This window comes from Moschus berezovskii, chromosome 11, assembly GCF_049115385.1.
Source record: "Moschus berezovskii isolate FMDL1 chromosome 11, NW_MosBer_1.0, whole genome shotgun sequence".
In the NCBI taxonomy this organism is placed as follows: Eukaryota; Metazoa; Chordata; class Mammalia; order Artiodactyla; family Moschidae; genus Moschus; species Moschus berezovskii.
Window position 1 is genome coordinate 21,261,365 of NC_142470.1, and position 25,742 is coordinate 21,287,106.

Genomic DNA, 25,742 nt, shown 5'->3' on the forward strand with positions numbered 1-25,742 from the left:
CCAAAACAGAAACTTACAACCGCACACATTCATCACCTCAAAGTTTCTGTGGGTCAGGAGTCTTGTGGGTTCACTACAAAGCTGTTAATTAGGTTTTAACTGGGTCTGAGTTCTCATCTGAAGGTCAACTGGAGAAGGGTTCACTTCCAATTTTATGTGACTGCTGTCAGCTTTCAAATCCTTGTAAGCTGCTGGATTGAGGTTCTTGTTTCTTGCTGGCTGGCTACCAGAATTTTCCCTCAGTTCCTTGCCATGTGCCTTGTTCTTTAGTGCAGCTCCCAATATGGTAGCTTGTTGCTTCAAAGCCAAGAGGAAAGAGAGTCATTCCTCATGACAGTCCTTAAGATTTTATGTAACATTTCCAAGGAAATGAAATCCTGTTATCTTTGTTGTATCCTATTGGTTAGAAGCAAGTCATGGGTCTCACCTAAAGTGACAAGGAGTGAGTTGCACAAGGGTGTGAATACCGGGAGGAATAGGTCATGAAGGGCCATCTAGTCTGTCCTCCAAAACTACTGTGTGTCTGGAACTTTTAAAGTGAAGGGAAAACATTAGTTGCTCAGCTGTGTCTGACTCTTTGCTACCCATGGACTGTAGCCTGCCAGGCTCCTCTGTCCACAGGATTTCAGAAGCAAGAATACTGGAATGGGTAGTCATTTCTCCAGGGGATCTGCCTGATCCAGGGATTGAACCTGGGTCTCCTGCATTGCAGGCATAATGTTTACTAAGTCACCAGCAACATCAAACACTTGATATTTTCAGGCTCACTCTGAGATGCATATAATTATCATTATACTTTAGAAATTGGGCCTCCCAGAGGTGAAGTAATTTGCCTAAACTAGTAGAAATGCTTCTGGAATTCTAATCAGATCAAAACAAATGTTATTTTTCATACCATTCTTTATTTGGCCTTTTAAGGCAAGTGTTATTTACACTTCTTTCCTTGGAAGATCATGGAATGACCTCTAAGAATGGAACAGGAGTGAGCAGTTGAAATTGCTTCCACGTTGGCCTCTGATGGTTGAGTGACTGTTCTTCTTCCCCAAAGCCATCACAGTCATCTCTTAAAAGAGCTATTTTGGGCTCACTGCCCCAAGGGCCAGAAGACTCAAATCATCTCAGCAAGGCTTATTCTTTCTAACTCTCACACACAAAAAAATCTTTAAAATTCAGTTTATGAGGTCCTGGGGTATGGCTACCCACTCCAGTAATTCTTGCCTGGAGAATCCCATGGACAAAGGAGCCTGGAGGGCTACAGTTTATGGGGACACAAAGAGTTGGACACAACTGAGAAACTAACATTTTCATTTGCACTGTGATTACCATATTCTCTCTAATCACATGGGAATACTTTGATTAGAAGTGGGGAGACACATTGCCACATTTTTAGGTGAGTAAGTTCAGGCAGAGACATTACTTTGCCAACCAAGGTCCGTCTAGTCAAGGCTATGGTTTTTCCTGTGGTCATGTATGGATGTGAGAGTTGGACTATGAAGAAAGCTGATCGCCGAAGAATTGATGCTTTTGAACTGTGGTGCTGAAGACTCTTGAGAGTCCCTTGGACTGCAAGGAGATCCAACCAGTCCATTCTAGAGGAGATCACTCCTGGGTGTTCATTGGAAGGACTGATCCTAAAGCTGAAACTGCAATACTTTGGCCACCTCATGCGACGAGTGAACTCCGGGAGTTGGTGATGGACAGGGAGGCCTGGCGTGCTGTGATTCATGGGGTCTCAAAGAGTCGGACACGACTGAGTGACTGAACTGAACTGAAGGTCAGGCAATGGTTTATAGATGACACAACAAATTGCACTTGTACCTCCCACTCCTCTGCTCCTATGGTGCCACCCTCTCCCCGCTGGTACCCACCAATTTATTCTCTACATCTGTGAGTCTGCTTCTTTTTTTATTATTATATTCACTAGTTTGTTGTATTTTCTAGATTCCACATATAAATGATATCGCACAGCATTTGTCTTCCCCTGACTTGTTTCTCTTAGCACAATGCCCTTCAAGTCCATTTATGTTGCTGCAAATGGCAAAATTTCATTCTTTTTAAAAACGAGTGCTTATTATGCTTATACCTTGTTGCACCATTAGTTACAAAACTGAAGTTCAACGCAATGGACATTCCAAGGAGTGCCACGCTTATAGCAAGTTTGAACGAGGTACTCGAAAATTCAAAGCAAATAATTTTTGTGTCATAATCAAAATGATTAGCTTCAGACATCACAAAAGGGCGACTCATATATCATGTATTGATGCTCCATCTGGGAACAGCTGCAGCCTGTGTGCAGGAATTCACAAAGAAATATTATCTGCCTAAAATCAATCTTTGCAGTTCTGGAAAAAGAGAGAAGACGGAAATAACTCTTTGTGGAGATGACTGACGTGTTCTGGCCAGGCACTCTTTGTTAACAGAACAGCCGAGAATTAGACAAATTGGAGTTGGAAAGCATTCCTGTCATAATGGGGCCAATGGGTCTGTGGAAAGGCAGCAACCACGCCCGCGGGATGTGTTCACTGCTTTCCTGAGCTCTTTTTAAATGATCCAAGCTGTGAAGCTTTCCCTGGAAGCTGATCTCCAAAGTAGGCAAAATGTTCCATGTTAGAAATCAGACAGGGAGGTGGACAGGGGCTTGCTTATAAGCCTCCTGTGCTGGATTGTTCATTCATTCAATGAATCCAGGACTATCCAATCAAATTTTCTGTTGTGATGAAAGTATTCCAGAAATGCCCTTCTTGATACTGCAGTCACCAGCCACTTGTGACTATTGAGCACTCAAAATAGTAAGGCTAGGAGCCACATTTTAAATTTTATCTAATTTAAATTAAATTTAGATATTTACATGTGACCAGTGACTACCATAGTGCGACTATACATCCAGTCACTTTAAAATATTTAGAAGTTGCTTGATATGTATATTTGGAGGATAGTGAGTATCGTCTAGTTTTCTTTGAGTGATATGAAGAGGGTAAGCTGGGTTCACAAGTATTTAGAATAAAACAAGAACTAAATTTAGTAAGACACACATAAAATTTTAAGAGGAAAAAAATATATATAAATATGCATACCCAATGATAGAATAGTTTTATATTAGGGAGGAACAAATCTGACTCCATATTGGATCTGTTTCTTCTACTTTAACCTTTGTGCTCTATTGCTATTACTACAAGAATGTTGCCTATATCCTGAAATATATTCAATAGCCCAATCTCAAGGCTTTTCCATTCATATAGAGATAAAAAAGTTTCAGAACAGAGGATAACGTTTGTCTTGATGGAGGTTTACTGGAACGCTGTGACCAGGCCTATGCGGACAGCAGCAAGAACAAAGGATTCGGGCACCAAGAAGTCTGCAACAACCAGCCATGCCCCCCCCCCCCTTCTGGTATGAAAGAAACATGAATTCTAACTCGGGTATGATAGCTCTTTGGGATGTCAGTCCAGGATATTTTCAGTCTCCTGGGTTTCTGAATAAAGTCACTATTCCTTACCCCAGTGACTCATTTCTCGATTTATTGGACTATCAGCAGTGAGCAATATATACTTGGACTATGTAACAGTTTATTTTACTCATTTTTCTATAATTATATTGATTCAGAAGTAATTTAAAAAGGTCGAGGCAAAAATCAGTTATTTCTTCGTGGCAAAGATGAATTTGTGTTGATTCTGGAGTGGAAGTCCAGGTAGGGAGAACAGGAAAGGCCAGGTAGAGTCCCAGAAACAGCTTTTTCTGTGTGTGATGAATTAGACGAGAAGAGTCTAGAGATTGCGCAACGAGGCATAAAGAATTATATATTATCTTTAGCCAGGAAGTAAATAAACAGCCAATGTTTATGCATATTTAGATTAGCAAAAACCATCAGAACGAAACAAAACTATAGGCAATTCTAAGATTGGAATATGTAAGCCATAGCCACAAGTCATTTGTCATGTGCCCAAAAAAAACTAGTAGCTTTTCCAACAGACTAGATCTATCTATCAAATTATGGCAGAACGTCCCCAGAGAAATCAAAGGAAGCCCTATTCCACAGAACCTGTTTACTCTAATATGGCCTGGGTGTTCAATTCAATGAGTTACTATTTTATACTGGTAGTAGTGACATGCTTTTATCTTCGAGTACGGATGATACCCTTCTCATTGAGCAAGAATTTCAGCTTTTGGAAATAGAAATTGCAATATGGGGATAGAATGTCTTTATCTTCCAGGCAGAGAAAGCCTCAGCAAAAGTCAAGTCATGTAACTATCATCTAGAAACAGGAAAATAGAAGTGATTCTCTTGAGCTCTTTAAGCTTACCAATGCCAACAAAAGTAGGGAGAGAAACAAGCCTGTGCCTGGGGGCCCCTGGCACATTATAACCATGGTTACATTTAACCTTCACAACTCCATGAGGTAGGCAATAATAGTCAGAATTTATGGTAAAGGAATTCTAGATCCGTGCAGGCTCATAACATTTTTAAGGTCATAAGGAAAGTCTGTTTCAAAGCTAAGTTACTCTTACTCCAAAGCTGTTGTCTTTTTCATTACATCATGCCTTTTTCTTTTTTCATTATTGAAGCGTATTTGACTTACAATGTTATATTAGTTTCAGGTATGCATCATAGCAATTTGATATTTTTATAGATTACACTCCATACAAAGGTATTATACATATTGGTGATATTTCCTGTGCTGTACATTATATCCTTATAACTTTATTTTACACCGAGTAGTTTGCACCTTATCATCCCTTCACCCATTTTGTCGCTTCCCTTTTGCAACGACATGAACGTATCTGGAGGGTATTATTAATATTTTAGTGAAATAAGTCAGAAAGGGAAACACAAATGATATCAGTTCTCATTTATAGGTAGCAACTAAGAAATAAAGCAAATGAAAAAAAAAGAAACAAAACATGAATGAACCATAGAAAACATCATGTATCTTTCAAGCTCTCCATTGTTTTCAGTCTCAAGTGTCATAGTGCAAATTTACAAGTTAATGGAGTGAGGGAAAAAAGTCAGGCAATTCCCCAGCCAGTGATTACCTGTGGTAGGTGTGATGGCATCCTTCAAGAAAATGTCATGGGATTTCATCCAAAGCAGGGGCGGGGTTCATGTGGTTGAATAGGACCAGAGGGCTTCATGGAGGAGGTGACACTGAAGATGGATTTGAGTTGTAGATAAGATTTGGCTGTGGAGTAGGAGTACTACAGAAGAGGAAGAGGCAACCTCCATGGCAGAAAAGCTTACTGAAGAACCTGTGTCACATCTAGCTGGAGATTTGAGTGGGAGAAGGAATCCCGAATTAAGTGTAATAGAATGTACATTTGTCACTGAAAAAAAAAACAAACCCTCAAATGTATGTTAGATAGGTACAGTTAGAGGGAAAGAAAACCTGCCATTCCAAAGCTTCACACGGTATTTGTTATCCGCCGATAAAAACAGAATTTACCTTCTGGACCAGAATAATCCATTATCTGGGGAAAATCATTTTACTCAAAATTATTCATTGTGCATACTTGCTTTGGCCAGGCACAGGGGAGTTGCAGCCAGAAAAATGTGGTTCCTGTTCTGCTTGAGCTCAGGACCTGTTTGGAAAGGCAAGCATTGTGTGCTTTACGAAGGACAAGCACAGAGCTACCAGGAAGGTGGTCCTGACCTTGTATGAGGATGCTGGAGGAAAGGTCTCAGAAGTTCTCTTGGGATTTGAGAGTTTCAGGGTTGGGTGATGATGACTGGGGGGAGGAGGAATAGTGTCCCAGGCAGTGGGAATAGTATGCATGAAGGCCCTAGTGTAAGGAACCATTTAGATGCTTACATTTTTCAGGGACTGAAGGGAGACCCGTGAAGCTGAAGTCTTAATAGCAAAGCAGAGAACAGCAAAAGGGGTCCTAGAGAATATTCAAAGGCTGAGTGCTCACAGCCCTGTGGAAAAGGGAGATTTTATTCTGAGCACCATGAATCTGTCTGTTGTGCAGACACAGCACAAACACCACCTATTGTTTTGGAAAGAGGGGAGTCACGATGACCCTCTGAAAGCATCAAGAGAAAGTATTGCTCCTGAAATTGTAACAAAGTTTGCAGAGATATGGTTCCCCCTAAAAACACAAAGAATTTGCAAACTGGCAGCCCAACTCTTCCATGTAGTCATTGGAATTCAAATTCGTTGAGGTTCGCTTTTGATGAGAATAGCATTGCCTGTTTTTGGACTGATGCTTCACTCATTGCAGACTAGGGCACCTGGCTCCGCCAGGGCTCAGGGCACTGCATGCACTTTTGCTGTTTACCTCTAGCTGGAATCTGGTCCCTGGTCAAAAACAAGAAGAGAGGGTGACACCTATGACCCCACTGAGGAGGACAGGGCATACCTTCCCTGAAGCTCTTCTTAGAGCTTTTAAAAAGGAAGAAACTAAAAGCATTACGGGGTACCTGGCCCAGTTCATGCATTCAAATTATAGACAAGAATGCATGCTCCATGAGGAGAGACATTTTTGCTGATTTTCTTCACTGCTGTATTTCTAACACTTAGAACGGTAACTGGCTGTTTTGTTGTTGTTGACACTGTCGTGTCTGACTCTTGTGACCCCATGGACTGTAGCCCACCAGGGTCTTTCTGTTCATGGGATTTCCCAGGCAAGAATGCTGGAATGGGTTGCCATTTCCTGGCACAGTGAAGTAATTTTATATGAATCATTGAAAGAATCAAATGATTGAGTCAAATTGAATGCTACTATAGACTTGCTTCAGCCCTTTGGACAGACAATATGTAAACTCATTTTATAAAGCATTCTTTAATTCATTCTTTTCCCTAATTTGGACTAGCTTCTTTCCTACATGAACCCCATCCCTATTAAAATCATAGAGCTATAGCACCAAGTGGGCCTCTTGAAATGATCTCATTTCAATTCGGATCATTTGTTTTTATTGGCCTTGACTGTACTTTCTGATACTATTTTCTTTCTTGAAAGCAGCAAACCAAATCTCGCCCCATTCTCACCCCCCTAAAAAACTCACCCAAAGCACAAACACAACCATGAACACCTTTTGATGGTTCAACCCTGAACCTATACTATTTTTTCTGTAATTCTAGATCATTTGCTTATAATTTGATGAATTGACTGAGTTTCCTGGTATGTAGATCCAGGCTCAGTGGGGCTTGCACGTTACTGTCAAAGCAGATTTCCGTTCAGTGGTTATTCACAGTACCCAAAGAGGAAGGTTGGGCAAGACTGAATAATTAATATTATTAAGAAATTATTTTTAAGTATGATGATAATATTTTGGTTATGTTCTGAAGAAACTTCACCTCTCAGATAGATATGTATATACTGAATTTTATGTAGTAAGAGGACGTTATGCTTAGGATTCGCTTTCAAATAATCAAAGAAGAATGTGCATGATGGATTTAGATAAAATAAGATTGGCCATGGGCTGATAACTGTGGAAGTGAGGCGACAAATACATGGAGGTTACCATGTTATTCTCTCTACTTATATATGTATTTAAAAATTTTCACTTTCAAAAAAGACAGTTAAAATATCCAAAGCAGTCTGTTCAGATTTACCATTAGTGGTCAGTACTGCTTATAGGTTATTGCACTTGTGCTGGTGCTCAGTCGCTCAGTGGTGTCTGACCCTTTGACCCCATGGACTGTAGCCCTTCAGGCTCCTCTGTCCGTGGGAGTCTCCAGGCAAAACTACTGGAGAGGGTTGCTCTTGATGAGAACCCTCCTTATTTTCTCCTCCAGAGTATCTTCCTGACCCAGGAATCAAACCCATGTCTCTTGCATCTCCTGCATTATCAGGTGGATTCTTTCCCACTGCGCCACCTGACATGGTCTCTGCCTACATTTTGATTATGTTATACTGCTAAATATAATAAGCAAGTTACTTATATTGCAAAATATGGCTTTTTTGTGTGTGAACTGTATCTTTATTTTATCAATTATATCTGTATTTCAGCTTAGCTCAACTGTGAAACTAACCTAACAGGGATCACAATGGTTCACTAAGAATGTAAGGTTGCCATATTTAACCTCCTATGTATGAGATGGGAATTGAGCTTGGCAGTGTTAAGTATTTGTTTGAGTCAAGTTTGTTTCTAGGGGTCATTGGCTATGAGCTGAGATCTGGGGAAGTGGGAAGAAGTGGAAGATTCGGGAACGTAGCCTGGAATACCAAACTGGGGAACTTGGACCTGGTATGAGAGGAGAAGAAGCGCTGGAATATTTCTAGGGTGGGAAGAAGATGAAATTGGTGTCAATGATGAGGGGATGAGGGGGAAGATGGTCTAATATGCAGTCTAGACATCAGCTGTGGAACCCTGTCTCTTGTTTTTCAGAACTCCAGATCCCAACTCCCTGACATCTGGATTTCAGAAGTGGGTGTGGAAGACACCCAAAGAGAATGCTGAGGCAAGATCCGCAGGTGTTGTGGTCCTTTAGATTTCCACGGCAGGAAGAGGAGGAAAGAGTGGATAAGTATCCTTGTTTGCGCATTCTTCAAATATATTTGGCTTATTTAGATAAAGACTAAAGATTATATGCCAAAGGCTGGGCAGACAGTATAAGAGATGAAGGCAAAGACAAAAGCAAATTTCTTCTCAAATATGAATTTAATAACTCAGTTCAAGACATACATGTCAAGTACACACTGCTGAACTTGGACTTATTTGAAAACAAATAGATGCTACTTATGAACACCACAGAATTAAATATTATATGTACTTATGAAAGCTGAACAACAGCTGTGCTTTACTGCTGTACACTAGAACACAGCAGGCATCTTTCCACACCATTTCAGTTCTAAGGAAAGGAAAAAAAACACAGGCAAAGCAGAAAAAATGGACAATAAGCTACATGCTGGCATTTAGTTTGAAAAAGCCTAGTTTCTAAAGAACCAGAGAAATGTAGATGAAGCCTTGACTGTATCTTTCCACTTCCACTGCTCCTGATTTCTTCCCGGGCTTAGAAATAAACATGCCTAAGATTATCTTCCAAAAGATTTCCTTAATATTTTATCATGCCTTCAAAATAAGCCAGTCTCTATTTTCAAATATGATTTAGTAAAAGGAGCATTGCCTTTGGAGTCAGTGAAACTGGCAATTAGATTCCAGCCTAGATGACCAGAGGTAAATGACTTGGAGCCTTGGTTTCCTGATTATATACTGGAAAGATATTACTCACACTACAGTACTGCAAAGACTGCAAATGTTCATGGTTTCCTGTGCCCAACAGTTGACAATAATTAACACTACAGGGGATGAAGATGTTTTACTTTTAAAACATGAGGAATATAGACATGCGGATTCCACACAAGATTATACCTCCTTGAACCCTGTGCCAAGGTCATTGCCAACAATAGGATGGAGGCTCAATAAACGTCTAAGTGGAATCCCTTGGTGAAAAAAAGCAGGGTGATTTGTGCACTCATCCGTATCAGCAGTTGGTGAATGTCATTCCTTTTCCACTAGGTTCCAATGATCCAACAGTCCCCTTTCTGGTGCCCTGCACAGCAATTTCACTCCAGGTATTTTAGTGGCTTCGAACTCTGATCTCTGATTCCTAAGCTCACCAAGATCCTGGCGCTCACTTGATTGCTTCCTCTGTGCTGCAGTGAGGAAATAGTCCCTGAGAAGAGGCCTGGAGGAAGGTGGGGTGCACCTCAGGTATTTTTATTCTCTAAGGGATCACAGTCTGGCACTGTTCCATCAAAGTTGTGTTTTTATATATATATATATTTATTTTTATGGTGGGAGGGTTATAGTCTAATACCAGTGAAATTATTAAAACAGAATGCAAAATCCAAACAGTTTTGAGTAGAACAATGACATGGTGAGATTTGTGTTTTAAAAAGTAATAATTATGTCAAAGAGAGAGACAAGAGTACTTATTGGAATAATTCTTAGCTTATGGAATCATCTGACCATGGTGACAAATTGAGTTGAGGGCAGAGGGGTGGGAGGAATTCAGAATGGCAATGATATTTCATCCAGAAAATGTTGTATACAAAGGAGGGTACTCTGAGAGGAGAGTAAGTTTGCTTAGTGATGGGGATAATGTTGCATTGGAGGAAATCTCAGAAATGGGGACAGACTGCCTTTCGACTGCTTTCCTGACCCTGCTACTGTGATGTAGGGATTGGACTGTCTAACATGTTTCAAAACAAGCATATTAACTAAAGCTAATACTGTCTGTGGGCTTCCCTGATGGCTCAGTGGTAAGGAATCTGCTTGCAACAAAGGAGATTCAGATTTGATCTCTGGGTCAGGAAGATCCCTCAGAGAAGGAAATGGCAACCCACTCCAGTATTCTTGCCTGGGGAATCCCATGGACAGAGGAGCCTGGCAGGCTACAGTCCAGGGGGTCACAAAAGAGTCAGACATGACTTAGCAACTAAAACACACACTGCATTGCTTATACTATGCACCAAATAGTCAAACATTTTTGAATTTTGGTTAAAATGGTATTTTTTTACAACAAATTCCATTATTATTTTAATTCTTGGTCAGCATCCTTTCTAGATCACTCACACTGTTTCCAATACTTTCTATTTTTATTTTCATGGCATTTTCTTACTACATTAATTCATTATTTTACATGTAAATTTTATACTAAACATGACTTTACTGATACTTTAGATCTCTAGAAAATATTATTATAGATTGCAACTTTTACTATATGCAAGTTTTTATATGAGGGCTATTATTACTATCAAATTCAATTTTCCTAGGTAACACTCTACAAGTTCAAATTATGTCAACAATTTTTTATTCCTTATGAAAAATAATGTGTATGTATAACTGAATCACTTTGCTATACAGCATAAATAAACACAATTTAAATCAATTATACTTGAATAAAATAAAAAATCATTCTTATATCAATTTAAATAGCTAATGAAACTTATCATACAGAGATTTTGTTCTTATTTTAATTTTTTTTCTACTACTAATGTTGTTATATACTGGATAAAAGATCAATCATTTATGGTTATATCATAGCTAATGGGCTTCCCAGGTGGTACTAGTTAAAGAATCTACCTGCCAATGCAGGAGACATAGAGACATGGGTTCAATCCCTGGGTTGGGAAGATCCCCTGGAGTAGGAAATGGCACCCCATTCCAGTATTGCCTGGAAAAATTCCATGAACAGAGGAGCCTGGTGTGCTAAGGTCCATGGGATTGCAAAGAGTTGGACACTACTGAGTGATTGAGTGCACACACACACACAAACACACATACACACATACTTCATAGCTAGTTCACACACCAAAATTTGAGAACAATTTTAAAATTGCTGCATTTTCAAAATTCTTTACTTCCATCAAAAAGACTTTTTCAACTTTCAAATATTCTATTTATTCTGGTGTTGCTCTCCCTTATAGAGGCATATGCTGTTGTTCCCTTCTGGGACAAGGTTTCTAGGTACCATCACTTGGTATCCAGATCAAAGGATACTTGGTTTGGATCTGGCTTACATGGATAACATGCAATGTGAACACATTTTTCATTCAGGTATTATTCTTGGTTGATCTTTCATATGCTGATTAAACCTGGGGAGGTAAAGCAAATTGCTATGTTCCAAGATTCCCCTGGAGTCAGTCATCAATAGGTATATTTGGAACAATATAAGATTAGCCAAAGCCATCTGGCATATTGACTGCTGACTTTTAAAAGCACAGCAGGTCAAAATGAACTCAGATTTGAAATCAGTAGGCTCAAAACATCCTGCTTTACTCAGAAAGTGTTGCTAGTTTAAAGAAACAGTCAAGAAAGAAAGTAAAAATAATTTCTTAGCTCCAGACTAACAATGATAAGATAGTATTCTAGACTGGGTATCCTGCAAAAATATATTTTATGGACACAGATGCTTCTTTTTCCACTGAAAATCATTGAAGTATATAAATAGTAGCCAAACTCTTGAACAGAAGTTTTACAGCTTTTATCACTATAAACTTTGTTGAACAAGTCACATTTTCTGACAATTTACTGTCAATAATTGCTGACACATTAATTTGTCTTCATCTTCTGAAAACTAAGATTTGCCTAGAATGGCATTATTTTTCTGACTGTGTAGTTTATTTCATGATGGGGTACATTTCAAAAACGGGCCACAATCCTCCAAGTGGTAGAGACATCAGAATAGAGAGGAACAGTGCTTTCAGGAGGCATTTCCAGCCTATGATTCAGGGTTCTGCCACCACTGATGCAAAGGTGAGAAGTGGGGATGAGCTGAGTACGTGTGGGGAAACTAGTCTGCATTTCTGAAATATATTTTATATGATTCCCGTTTCCAAAACTAAATCTTTGTGTGCTTCTAGCTCCATAAGCCTAGAAAATGCTCCTACGTTTCTGCTTTTTCATCTTCAAGTGGGAGGATTTTTAGCAGAAAAATTCAGACCAATTCTGCTATCTTGTAGCTGAAGTCTTGTTTTCAAGGTTGTCCCTTTAACTCTTACTACAAAAGCTATTTGTTAAATGTTAGTATTCCTGTTTGACTGATGAAGTGACTAAGTGACTTTCCACCAAATCGCAAGACCAGAAGCCATCTTTTCTACATTATCCTTCTCTTAAAAATTATACTGATCCATTTCACTTTGCAATCTCTATCCCTTCAACAAAGTGGGAGGTTGTCTTGATCAAAAACTGCTTTTGTTGGGATTTCCCTAGTGAACCAGTGGTTACAGCTTCTTGCTTTCAATGCCAGAGATCCCCAATCCCTGGTTGGGGAACTAAGATCACACACGCTGTGTGGCATGCCAAAAAAAAATTTTTTTTTAATTTCTTTTATCAAAAAACACTAATTCAAAAAGATAAATGAATCCCAAAGTTCCTAGCAGCTGTATTTACAACTGCTGTTATGATATGGGAGCACCCTAAGTGCTTATGAGCAGATGAATGGATAAAGGAGATGTGGTACATAAATACAATGCACTATTACTCAGCCATAAAAAAAGAATGAAAATTTGCCATTCGAAGCAACACAGAAGGACTTGGAGGGCATTATGCTAAGTGAAATAAACTAGATAAAGACAGACAAATACTGTATGTCATTTATATGTGGATTTCTAAAAGATATAACAAACTAAAAAAATATATAGAAAAGGAACAGACTCCCAGATCTAGGGAAGAAACTAGTGGATACCAGTGGGGAAAGAAGGGAGGCGCAATATAGGGGTAAGGAAGTAAGAGGTACAAACTATTGGGTGTAAGATAGCTTACAGGGATGGATTGTCTCTAAAAGGGGAATAGAGTCAATATTTTATAACTGTAAGTGGAGTGTACTTAAAAATTGTATAAAAAATAAAATTTAAATACTTTGCTTTAATCACTTTCAATTATTTTACCAGTTTTTATTGCTTGTATGAAATGGTGAATATAAATACATGGTTTTATGGCATGGGCAAAGTATCAAGGTCAGCACTAATGCAAACCTTGAGCACTCTTCCCTATCCATTGCCAACTGTCTGCACCTCACACCGCAGATAACCTCACCTTGATGTCTGTGTCCACTATCACACCTTGACCTTGCTTCGTAGTTTGCTCACTGATGAATATACTTATGGCTAATATTCAGCTGCCAAGCACTTGTACACCTTTTTGTAAGATATCAAAATATTTTCTGATCCTTTAGTAAGTAGTCACTGTCCCAAGCCTCATTTTTGGACCCACCTTCTCTGGATGTTCAGGCCAATAGCATGAAACTTCCTGGACTTTCCGTGATCCAGAAGATAAAAGGTTACTGCCTGGCACATCAAAGCTCCTCCAGAAGAAGGAGAAGTCTCCAGTATTACGACTTATTATTGCTAGTAAGCTGCATGTGTAAGCCGAAAATTTCCCAGAGCCCACACCAGAGCTGATGACATTAGAGGTCGGATCGGACGAAGTGGAAAGACCTCCCTGAACCTGGGGCATCCAGTAGAGACCCCAGAAGGGCAATGCCTGAGCTGGTAGTGCTAGCAGTACTAAACTAGCAGCAATGCTAAACTAGCAGTACCAAACTAGGAGCCATGCGAAACTAGCAGTACTAAACTAGTAGCTATGCTGAACTAGCAGTACTAAGCTAGCAGCAATGCTGAACTAGTATTACTAAACTAGCAACAATGCTAAACTAGCAGTACTGAACTAGTGTTACTAAACTAGCAATACTAAATTAGTCCAAAAATTCCAGAATCAAGGACACTATCCTCTTCCTGAAAACTTCTCTTAAAATTTTAATAGAAGGGAAATTGGGGATCAGGTGAAAATGGCTGCCTCTTCTTTACTGTCAATTTTAGATTTGGAAAAAAAGTCACTTCTTTCTAGAATGGACTCCACTGCATAAAACAGGTCTACTAAAGACAACTGAATGCAAACACTTCCTCTGACTAATGAATTGGTACACACTGATACTAGTGTGTTGGATTTGGTTGGTTGTACCCTTTCTCTAGGACTTCCCAGGTGGTACAGTGGTAAATAATCTGTCTGCCAACACAGGAGATGCAAGGGATGTGGGTTTGATCCTTGGATCAGAAAGATACCCTAGAGTAGGAACTGGTAACCCATTCCAGTATTCTTGCCTGGAAAATTCCATGGACAGAAGAGCTTGGTGGGCTATAGTCAACGGGGTCGCAAAGAGCTGGACATGACGTAGCAACTAAGCAACAGCACCCTTTCTCTAAAATAAAGCCATTTGCAACGGACAAAGGATTAATCTCCAAAATATACAAGCAGCTCCTGCAGCTCAATTCCAGAAAAATAAATGACCCAATCAAAAAATGGGCCAAAGAACTAAACAGACATTTCTCCAAAGAAGACATAAAGATGGCTAACAAACACATGAAAAAATGCTCAACATCCCTCATAATCAGAGAGATGCAAATCAAAACCACAATGAGATACCATTTCACACCAGTCAGAATGGCTGCTATCCAAAAGTCTACATGCAATAAATGCTGGAGAGGATGTGGAGAGAAAGGAACCCTCTTACACTGTTGGTGGGAATGCAAACTAGTACAGCCACTATGGAGAACAGTGTGGAGATTCCTCAAAAAACTGGAAATAGAACTGCCATATGATCCAGCAATCGCACTCCTGGGCATACACACCGAGGAAACCAGAATTGAAAGAGACACGTGTACTCCAATGTTCATTGCAGCACTGTTTATAATAGCCAGGACATGGAAGCAACCTAGATGTCCATCTGCAGACGAATGGATAAGAAAGCTTTGGTACATATACACAATGGAGTATTACTCAGCCATTAAAAAGAATACATTTGAATCAGTTCTAATGAGGTGGATGAAACTGGAGCCTATTACACAGAGTGAAGTAAGCCAGAAAGAAAAACACCAATACAGTATACTAACGCATATATATGGAATTTAGAAAGATGCAAATGATAACCCTGTATACGAGACAGCAAAAGAGACACAGATGTATAGAACAGTCTTTGGGACTCTGTGGGAGAGGGTGAGGGTGGGATGGTTTGGGAGAATGGCATTGAAACACGTATGTTGTCATATGTGAAACGAATCATCAGTTCAGGGTCGATGCATGTTATAGGATGCTCGGGGCTGGCATGCAGGGATGACCCAGAGGGAGGATAAAGGGAGGAGGGAGGTGGGAGGGGGGTTTGGGAGGGGGGTTCAGGAGTGGGAACTTATGTAAACCCGGGGCGAATTCATGTCAATGTATGGCAAAACCAACCAAAAAAAAAAAAAATTTCCTATTATAAAAAAAATAAAATAAAATAAAGCCATTTGGGAGAAGGGAAGACTTTTAAAAAAATTAAGTGATACCTTCATGTTATACTCTGGATATGTACTTCTCCTCAAACTACTGAAACACACAAAGATTTTCCTGCAAGAAAGAGAGTTCCTCAAGACCTCAGTACAGTTTAGCTCCATAACAGACCATTGGCTGTACTATGGCTGCCCTTTGATTGTAATGGGGTTTAGTCTGGCACTAACTCCAGGATCATCAGTTAAAAAACATAATCTTCAAGAATGTAGAAATATCTGTTCAGAAAGCGAAACATCCACTCTTAACAGATGTGGGATGTGGGAAAAGGATATTTCGTTGAGTAAGGTCCCTGAGCAATCCTACGCTCAATTTCCTTGAGCCTTTCAAAAATGTTATCTATTTGGCAGAATAGTGATAATAAATGATGTGCTTTGTAGCAGTTCATCTAGGAGTAATAAGAAGAGAATGACAAACTTCCAACTCTTTTCCCCTGTCACTTAGTAGACTAGTTATAAGTTCCAAAATACAAAGGGATATTTTTAGAATTATATCTGTAAGCACATTGTACCCAAGATGGGATTTGAGTGAACTCCAATACAGAAAAGTCATTTTACAATCTGGAATCATATCACATGTGAAATGTGTTAAATAATACTTTTCTTTCCAGAACGACTGTATCTTGTATAATTAATTTCTTACTGTAACTTCATAAAAAGTTATCTTCAGCTACAGCTAGCAAGTTTTGAATATAGTTAGGTAAAGATTACATTTCCACGGTTAATTCCGATTTTCCATCTCTTTTGCTCTAATAAACTATCACTAAACTACCCAGTTCTGCCCTATTGCCTGCACCAGTACAATGATCACCAAAGTTCTATTCTGTGCAGAGGCCCATATACTGAAGATGGACCTCTGATAGTCCCTTTGAACTTAGCTGCTCTTAATCCTCACAAGGGTTCTGTGAATGAGCTCATGAAGCCTTTTAGAGCTGTGTGAATATTCAGTGAGATAAATCACAGAAAGCACAGCCCTAGAACCTAGTAACAAGTCATTAAATGGTAGTAGCAGCTCTGTACTCGTTTCGGCTATATGCATCAGGGTTCAATGCACATGCTCAGCTGAACAATGGCGGGGCCAGGGGTCTGCTTGTCCCATGTCTGCACGTACCCAAAGTGTGTACTTTCCTTGACTTCATGCTTTATACTTTTGTGGTCTCCTCTGAAACAGATTTCAACCATAGATCAGCAATAACTAGTTCACGTTGAGTGTTTTCTTCCTCTCCAAAATAGTTTTTTATTATTTTGAAATCCTGCTTCTCTGTCTTCAGTAAACCCTTTTCAAAAAAGAAGAGGAAGAACACTTTGTGTAACATAGAAAATCTAAGATGAAAAAGTTACCACATTTATGTTGGAAACTAATTTCACTCACAGTTAAAGCTGAAGTATCTATGAAGCAGGTTGCTGATACCTTAGATCTGCACCCAAACTCAGAAGACTCTTGGTGAAGTGAGTCATGGCTGCAGAAGTGGAAGCTACAGGGAGCAAGGAACCACTTGGAGCGACGTGGTCTCTTCCCAAATTCCACCAGACACTGCTTTCAGAAGTGTGCCTCTTAGAAATTTTTGGAGCATAAGTAATATATATTTATTTATTTCCTTTTAATTCATAGAATTTTGAAGTAGAATTTTAAGTATCTGGAAAGCATTCTGAGCCTGGGTCCTAGTCTAGTCTTACGTCTTATTTATTTTATTTGGGATTTGTCATTTTTTACCTTCGTAAATCTCAATTCTGAATCCGAGATTACAAAAACACCAGTATTTCTGAAGACTGATTAAATGAATCATTTGTGGAAGCAGTTTTCAAATGCAATATAAAAGTATGCGTTATCCAGAGGTTGTTTTCCCACAACTCACCATAAAATAAATCATTCTTGGGATTTGTAAGATGCTGTTTAAAGAGAAGGACAGGTTCAATCCATTTGTCGTATTTGCTTTAGCAGTGGAGAGGATGCAGTTTGTGGAATGACTGCATTGGGTGGCTGTAACTTCAGCCAGGACTTATTCGATGCTCCTGAGTGAGTGCCCTCAGGCCCGATATGACTCCTCCTCTGGTGCTTCCCATATTACAGAAGTCAGGGGACCAGAGGCCTCACTTGGTTTCTTTGCTGAGCAAGACGGTGATATGAACTCCACATAGCACTTGTGAGCATGATCCATGGATCCCTTTGGGAATCTTTAAAGACAGTGCCTCTGAATTCTTGTGGAAGTGTCCAAGTTTTATATCCACTCAGATGCTTTTTAAAAGTTAGGGACTAAAAAAATCTGTATTTTAAAAAATAAATAAAAATTTATACAAATTTTATGACAAATTGTAAAAGAGTCAAGAGAGCAGTGATAGGGAAATATTTGCATCACAGATGAAAGGAAAATATTTTTCTTTTGTAATATACACAGAGCTTCAACAAGCTCATAAAAGAGACAAATTGAAATTTCAGCAAACTATTTAAAACAATACTTTATAGAGGAGAAAATAAAATGCTTAATAAACACATGATATTAACTCTCTCTAGTAGTCAGATGAATACAAATTAAAGAAACAATATGACAGTCCACTCTCAAACTGAAAAAAATATATATATAAAGATGATGTATAGGACTAGGCACTCCTGGGCTGACGAGGTTGTGAATTGCTATACTTCCACTAAAAATTAATCTAGATCTACCCACTAAAAATTAAAAATACAAAAGTACTTTTCCTTAGTAACCCCAGATTGGGGCTATAACAGCAGCTAAATAGAAGAGTGAAATTAAAATGAATGGGGAGCTGATTATTAACTTTGAATATTTTTGCATTCTGTTGCTTGATTGCTTAATAAAACAAATAATGCTAAAGTGATTTATATGTATACATATATGTGTATATACATATATACAATCATTAAATACATATATACATCTCATTATATACGTGTGTAATGAGATGTCCGAGGAGATCCAACCAGTCCTTCCTAAAGGAGATTAGTCCTGAATATTCATTGTAAGGACTGATGCTGAAGCTGAAATTCCAATACTTTGGCCACCTGCTGCGAAGAACTGACTCATCGGAAAAGACCCTGACGCTGGAAAAGACTGAGGGTAGGAGAAGGGGACAACAGAAGATGAGATGGTTGGATGGCATCACCGACTCAATGGACATGGGTTTGAGTGAACTCTGAGAGTTGGTGACAGGGAGGCCTGTTGTCCTGCAGCCCATGGGGTCACAAAAAGTCAGACACGACTGAGTGACTGAACTGATCTGAACTGAATGAGATGTCCACAAAACTTTAGGTCAGACTTAGGTAGCTTACTGTCGCCTCGATGGAAATTCAGAAAGTTCAGAATAAATGATCTTTTTCATTCTCTGGTGGGGACACCACATATGGTATCATCTGACCAGTCAAAGGGTTGGTTATTCACAAATTGAAGAAATTCCAGACAAGGGAGATTAGAATGATTAAAAAGTCATCATCAAACAGAATGATGAAAGTCACATCTCATATGCAAAGATTTAATGACCTGAGTGATCTAAATTAACAACTTCCTGTCCTTCACTTTCAACTCTCTGCAAATAGATCTTGCTAGTCTGTGTACTATTTGTCAAATCCAAAAGCTGACTTTTCTTCTTTGAGTCATTACAGAGATTACATGAAATATATAAAAACTTTAAAATTGTGTCTGGCATGCAGAAAATTCTCAATAAATACTATTGTTATTATTAGTGTCTTTGAATGGACCCAATAAAAACACTCCTCTTTTCCCACTTTAGTTCTAAATCAAACAACGAATAAGACAAAGTCTTGTCAGGTGGAAACCAAATTCTCACCACTAGGATGGAAAGTGTGCTTCCTGATTTTAATGCCAAAATATTAGTGACACTCATCTTCCTCCTTGTAGAATAGGCAGCAAAAGAGCAGTGAGTGTGTCAAGACCTGGATTCTAGTAACAAAGCTACAGTTATGTGTGAATCTTCTAGCTCCCAAGAGAAAGAAGAAAGGAAAGAATATGAATGTTTTGCTTCACTTTTCAGACACATCAGTCTGATAACTCACTACCTTCTTCTGTGGGTAGGATTAGTGGGAGAAAGGTCCATCTCATCAAAGCTATGTTTTTTCCCAGTAGTCATGTATGGATGTGAGAGTTGGACTATAAAAAAAGCTGAGCACCGAAGAATTGATGCTTTTGAACTGTGGTGTTGGAGAAGACCCTTGAGAGTCCCTTGGACTTCAAAGAGATCAAACCAGTCAATCATAAAGAAAATCAGTTCAGAATATTTATTGGGAGGACTGATGCTGAAGCTGAAGCTCCAATACTTTGGCCACCTGATTCAAAGAACTGACTCATTGGAAAAGACCCGACTAATTGGAAAAGACCCTGGTGCTGGGAAATATTGAATTCCAGGAGTTGGTGATGGACAGGGAGACCTGGCGTGCTGCAGTTCATGGGGTTGCAAAGAGTCGGACACGACTGAGCGACTGAACAGAACTGAACTGAACAGTGACTATATTCCCTGGTCTGAGCTCAGATTTAGATTAGATCTGGAATGTTACATTTATGTTTAACAATGTGGATCTGTGATCTGTTTAAAGACAAAAAGATGATTTTCAGAAGACAATCTGAAAAAGAAAACCACTTTGTTTTTTCTGTGCACACATTTGCAATAAAATAAATGCTGGAAACTTGATTGCAATAAAATAACAAAAGAGCTCAAAAATCCTTGTAAGTCCTCCATATGACTATAAACAGCTACTGAGGTAGAAATAATGAAATACCTTAAATCAGTAAAAAGCTAACCAAGATAATCATTTTAAATTATATTAAAAATAAATTGAACAGCAATGGTTTTCAATCAGTATGGCCAAATAGAAAAAAATACGAGTTAATTATTTGTTTCAAGTACAATAGACAATAATTGTTGCTTCGAATAGGTTTTAAAACTTTTTATTTTCATTTTCAAAAGTGATAGTGCACAGATTTGCTTTCCTAAGCCAAAGTAATTTCCAAGTCTAATTTTGGAGCATCTCCATTATCTTTCTTCATTAATTTTAGGCAATTACAGAAATTAATTCAAAACTCTTCACCTGTGGTTCAAGGTCACCAACTAAAAAAGTAAAATTAATATTGCTTTTGTGTTCAGAAAGTCATACAAAAATAAAGTTCTCTTCCTCTTTAAAAATAGATAAAAGTAGTTTCATTATTTTGAGTTACATTTTTTAGCTTTTTATTTTATTTTGGGTATACTGCGAAGCACATTCAATCCTAGTTCCCCAACCAGGGTTCAAACCTGCATCCCCTGCACTGGAAGTGCAGAGCCCCAACAACTGGACACCAGGGAAGTCCCCTATTTTATGTTTTAAAGTGTGGTGCTGGAGAAGACTCTTGAGAGTCTCTTGGACTGTGTGGAGTTGAAACCAATCAATCCCAAAGGAAATCAACCCTGAATATACATTGGAAGGACTGATGCTGAAACTGAGGCTCCGATAATTGGGCTACCTGATGTGAAGACGTGACTCATAGAAAAAGACCCTGATACTAGGAAAGACGGAAGGCAAAAAGAGAAGGAGGCTGTAGAGGATGAGATGATTAGATAACATCACCGACTTAATGGACACAAATTGAGCGAACTCCTCTGGGAGACAGTGGAGGACGGAAGAGCCTGGCATACTGCAGTCCATGGGGTTGCAGAGTCAGACATGACTTTTGACTCAACAACAACATGTAGATAATACTAACTTTTGTTCTTTTCCTTTCACTACTTGATAGTATTCCATTAGATACAATGTCTTCAGTTTATTTATCTATTTGTCTCTGGAGGTAACATAGGTAATTTCTGACTTTTTGCTATTAAAATAAAAGCTGATCTGAAAAATGATGTACATATTTTTGTGCATATGTGTAATATGTACCTTGAAGGGGAGTACTAGATCTTAGGAGAAGGGATAGGCTACCCATTCTTAGAGTAGCAGATTTTCATTAGTTACTGCATTTTTCTCCTTAATTTATACTTTCACCAGCAGAGTTTAGCAGTTCCATTGCTCTTTCACATGGCCAAACATGCCATTTATAACTATAATGCATTATAACTAAATTTCCCTCTAAGCACAATTTTCTCTGTGTAAATCTTGTTATGCTATATTTTTGTTTTTATCTCAAAATATTTTATAATTTCCCTTGTGATTTCTTCCTCGATGCATTGGTTATATATAAGTGTGTTATTCATTTTCACATATATGTGAGATTCTCAGATTTTCTTCTTTTATTGATTTCTGATTTCTTCAGCTGTGGTCAGAGAATATAAGTTGTGTGATTTCAATCTTTTTGAATTTATTGGGAATGGTTTTGTTGCCTAAAGTGGTCTAGCATAAGAAATGTTTCACCTTTACTTGAAAACTATATGTATTATGCTATTACTGTGTGTGTGTGTGTGTTAGTTGCTCCGTTCCGTTCCGTTCCATCGCTCAGTCGTGTCCGACTCTTTGCGACCCCGTGGACTGTAGCCTACCAGGATTCTCCATCCATGGGATTCTCCAGGCAAGAATACTGGAGTGGGTTACCATTTCCTTCTCCAGGGGATCTTCCCGACCCAGGGATCGAACCCGGGTCTCCCGCATTGGAGGCAGATGCTCTAACCTCTGAGCCACCAGGGAAGCCCTAGTTGCTCAGTCACGTCTAATTCTTTGTGATCCATAGACTGTAGCCTTCCAGGCTCCTTTTTCCATGGAATTCTCCAGACATGAATACTGGAATGGGTTGCCATTCCCTTCTCCAGGGAGCTTCCTGACCCAGGGATTGAACTCCAGTCTCCTGCATTGCAGGCAGATTCTATTGAGTGTGATTGGCTTACAAAGCAGTTTAGGTCTTCTGTTTCCTTGTTGGTCTCCATCCTAGTTTTTATATTAGTTATTCAAAGTGTGGTAGTATTGAAATCTCCAAGTATTGCTGTTGACTTGTTGACTTGTCTATTTCTCCCTTCAGTTCTATCCCTTTTGTGTTATGTGTTTAGAAGTTCTGTTGTTAGGTGCATATTGTTATGCCTTCCTGATGGACTGATCCTTTTATTATTGTCTTCATTGTCTCTAGTAACAATTTTAAGTTAAAATCTAAGAATTTAGATTTCAATTTCATAATGAAATTATAGTATTCCACCTCTCTTTTGGTTACTGTTTGGTTACCATTTTTATCCTTTTAATTTCAATCTATTTCTATCTTTAAATCCAAAGTCTCTTGTAGATAGAAGACAGTTTCATTATTTTTAAAAAATTTATTTTGCTGTTCTCTGCCTTCTTCATCCTTTCTTCTTTCCTTCTACCCCCTTCTTTAGTTTTTAAACACACAGTAACAATCCCAGTTGCCCGCTCCAAAGACCATAAGAAAATGATTAGAGAACAAGTAATTTATTTAAAAAATAAATCTGGGGCAGAATTAGGGAAGAAACCAGGAGGGAAAGTCAGTTGATAACAAATACACGATTAAACTAGATCCCACTGTGAGAAATCAGAGATTTATCCCACAGGGGGATTGTGGGAGCCGATGCAATCAGGTAGACCCACTTATCAACCTGAATGGTGAGGGAGCTGAAACATTTATAGACCAACTGGTAGTAGCCCCTCCCTCTGCATTGCCACTGTAAGGTAGACTAAGCTTCCACTGCTTGAAAAAGTCCTCATGTTGTTGGTGAGGGCAGAGTGATGGAACCGCATAGTTATACCTGAGGTGGTTTGGGGGAGTACTCATCTGTTCCATTCTTGAAATATCATCAATAGACAGCGGCAACTTTTTCTTATGATTTTCTGTACCGATTCTATTGTGCGTGATACATCCACTGGGCTTCCCAGGTGGCACTAGTGGTAAAGAACCCGCTTGCCAACGTGGGAGACAAGAGACATGAGTTCAATTCCTGCGTCTGGAACATCCCCTGGAGGAGGGCATGGCAACCCACTCCAGTATTCTTGCCTGGAGAATCCCATGGACAGAGGAGCCTGGCGGGCTGCAGTTCTTAGGGTAGACAGGACTACACTAAGGGTCAGACAGGACTGAAGTGACTTAGCACGCACCTGTGGTATATCCATTACACGCGCAAGTGTCTTTCTGAATGTTGAGTATGTTTCTGAGCTTTTCATTCTGTTCGACTGAGCCATGTGCTATCTCAGATCAACACCTACACTGTACCCTTTCTCACTCCTGTTGCATGTGTCTTTTCTGTTTTGTCTCATCCGTGGAGAAGCTGTACCAATGTTACTGGCGTCTTCAGACAATTGACTTTGTTCCATTCTTCTCCATTGATGTTTTCTTGTATTTCATTCATTTCCGCTCTTGAATTAATTTTTTTACTTTCTTTTGTTTGCTTTTTTTCTTGGACGTCGTTTTCTTCTTTTTTCCTCCTTTTATTTAGTTGGAAACTTCATTAATTTGTTACTTCTTTCCTGATACAAGCGTGTAATACTGCACATTTCCCTCTAGGCATTGTTTTAACAACATTCTACAGTTTTTGACATGTTGTATTTTTATCATTTCAGTTTAAATTGTTTAAAAATTTTCCTTGGGACTTCTTCTTTGAAATGGGATTATGTTGAAGTTGTTTCATTTCTGAGTATTTGGGATGTTTTAGATACTTTTTCAGTATTGATTTTTAGCTTAATGATATTGTGGTTAGAGACTGTACTTTGACATTTTCATCTCCTCTGTTTTCTTTGTTCTCTGTGTTTGTGGAATTTCTTGAATTTGGATGTTTGATTTTCTAAACTGATCCTCTAATTGTCTCATTCAACTTCTATTATTTTCTAGATTTTTATCTTCCTGCATTGTTTTCAAAGATACTTCTTTTATTTTCTACATAGCACTAAAATTTTTATCACCATCATATCGATCATTTGAGACCATCTGATTTGAGTCCCTTTTGATTTTTAACAATCTAGTTTTGTAACCTCTGTTCTGCAAGTACAAATTCAGTTAATTTATATCTTGTGATTACTGACATAATTAAATTTTCATTTGATATTTTATTTTTGATTCTTTTTTTCTGCTGTTTATGATTTTTTCTTAATGGAGTCAAGATTTTTTAAAAAAATTCTTTTTGCACTTTTCTATTCCTTTTGAAGTTATAAACATGTTTTATATTCCAGTGGTTACTATTAAAGCAGTAACGTGTACTTATCTTACAAAATATATAGTTAAGCACTTCTTCTGCTCTCCTCCCCAATAACAAGACTTTGACATTTCCCTCTGATTACTATCCCTTCTCCATGCCCCATAATATCTTCTGTGCTTATGAATTCTTCAGTTCAGTTCAGTTCAGTTGCTCAGTCATGTCCGACTCTTTGCTTATGAATTCTTAGAAGGGACTTTTTCCTAAATACAAGAAAGGTAGAAAAGCCCTTCATTGTCGGTCTTTACTGCTAGGCGGATATTACCTGGTTCATCACTTCTGTCAAGTACGAGAGGACAGTCTTTTGTGACAGCAGGTCTCAGCTCCAGCTCATCTTCTTATAAAAACCAATGAATTCCCTTTGGAGCTGTCGCATCTCCTGGGTCTAGTTTAGTTGGGTCAGGAAATGCTACTTCAGTAGCCTTGAATTCAGAAAAAAACTTAGCACTCTAACTTCTATTTCTCTTTTAATTTTGGTCTTTTGTAATTTTTCTTATTTTTAAACAGACTCAGCTGTATATCAAAATTATGGTTTAAAATTTTATGCTTTATTCTTAGTATTTTTTAATTGAGAGCTTTTTAAATAGTTAACTTTTTTTGTTTTTGATCCATGTGACATACTGCCAAAAATTAAAAAAAAAAGCTTGTATTAGCATTTGACTTTATTAATTTCTTTTTTGATTTCTTTTATCTGTTATTTCATTTTAGTATATTAACTGTAGTTTTCTGATGCTATCTGACTTGATAATTCTCCAGTGGCTACGCAAACTAGTAGTGAGTAGGAGAAATAATGCATGAACTGTTGTATAAACTCTGAAGTATCATATAAAATTTTTCTCACAAACATTTACCAA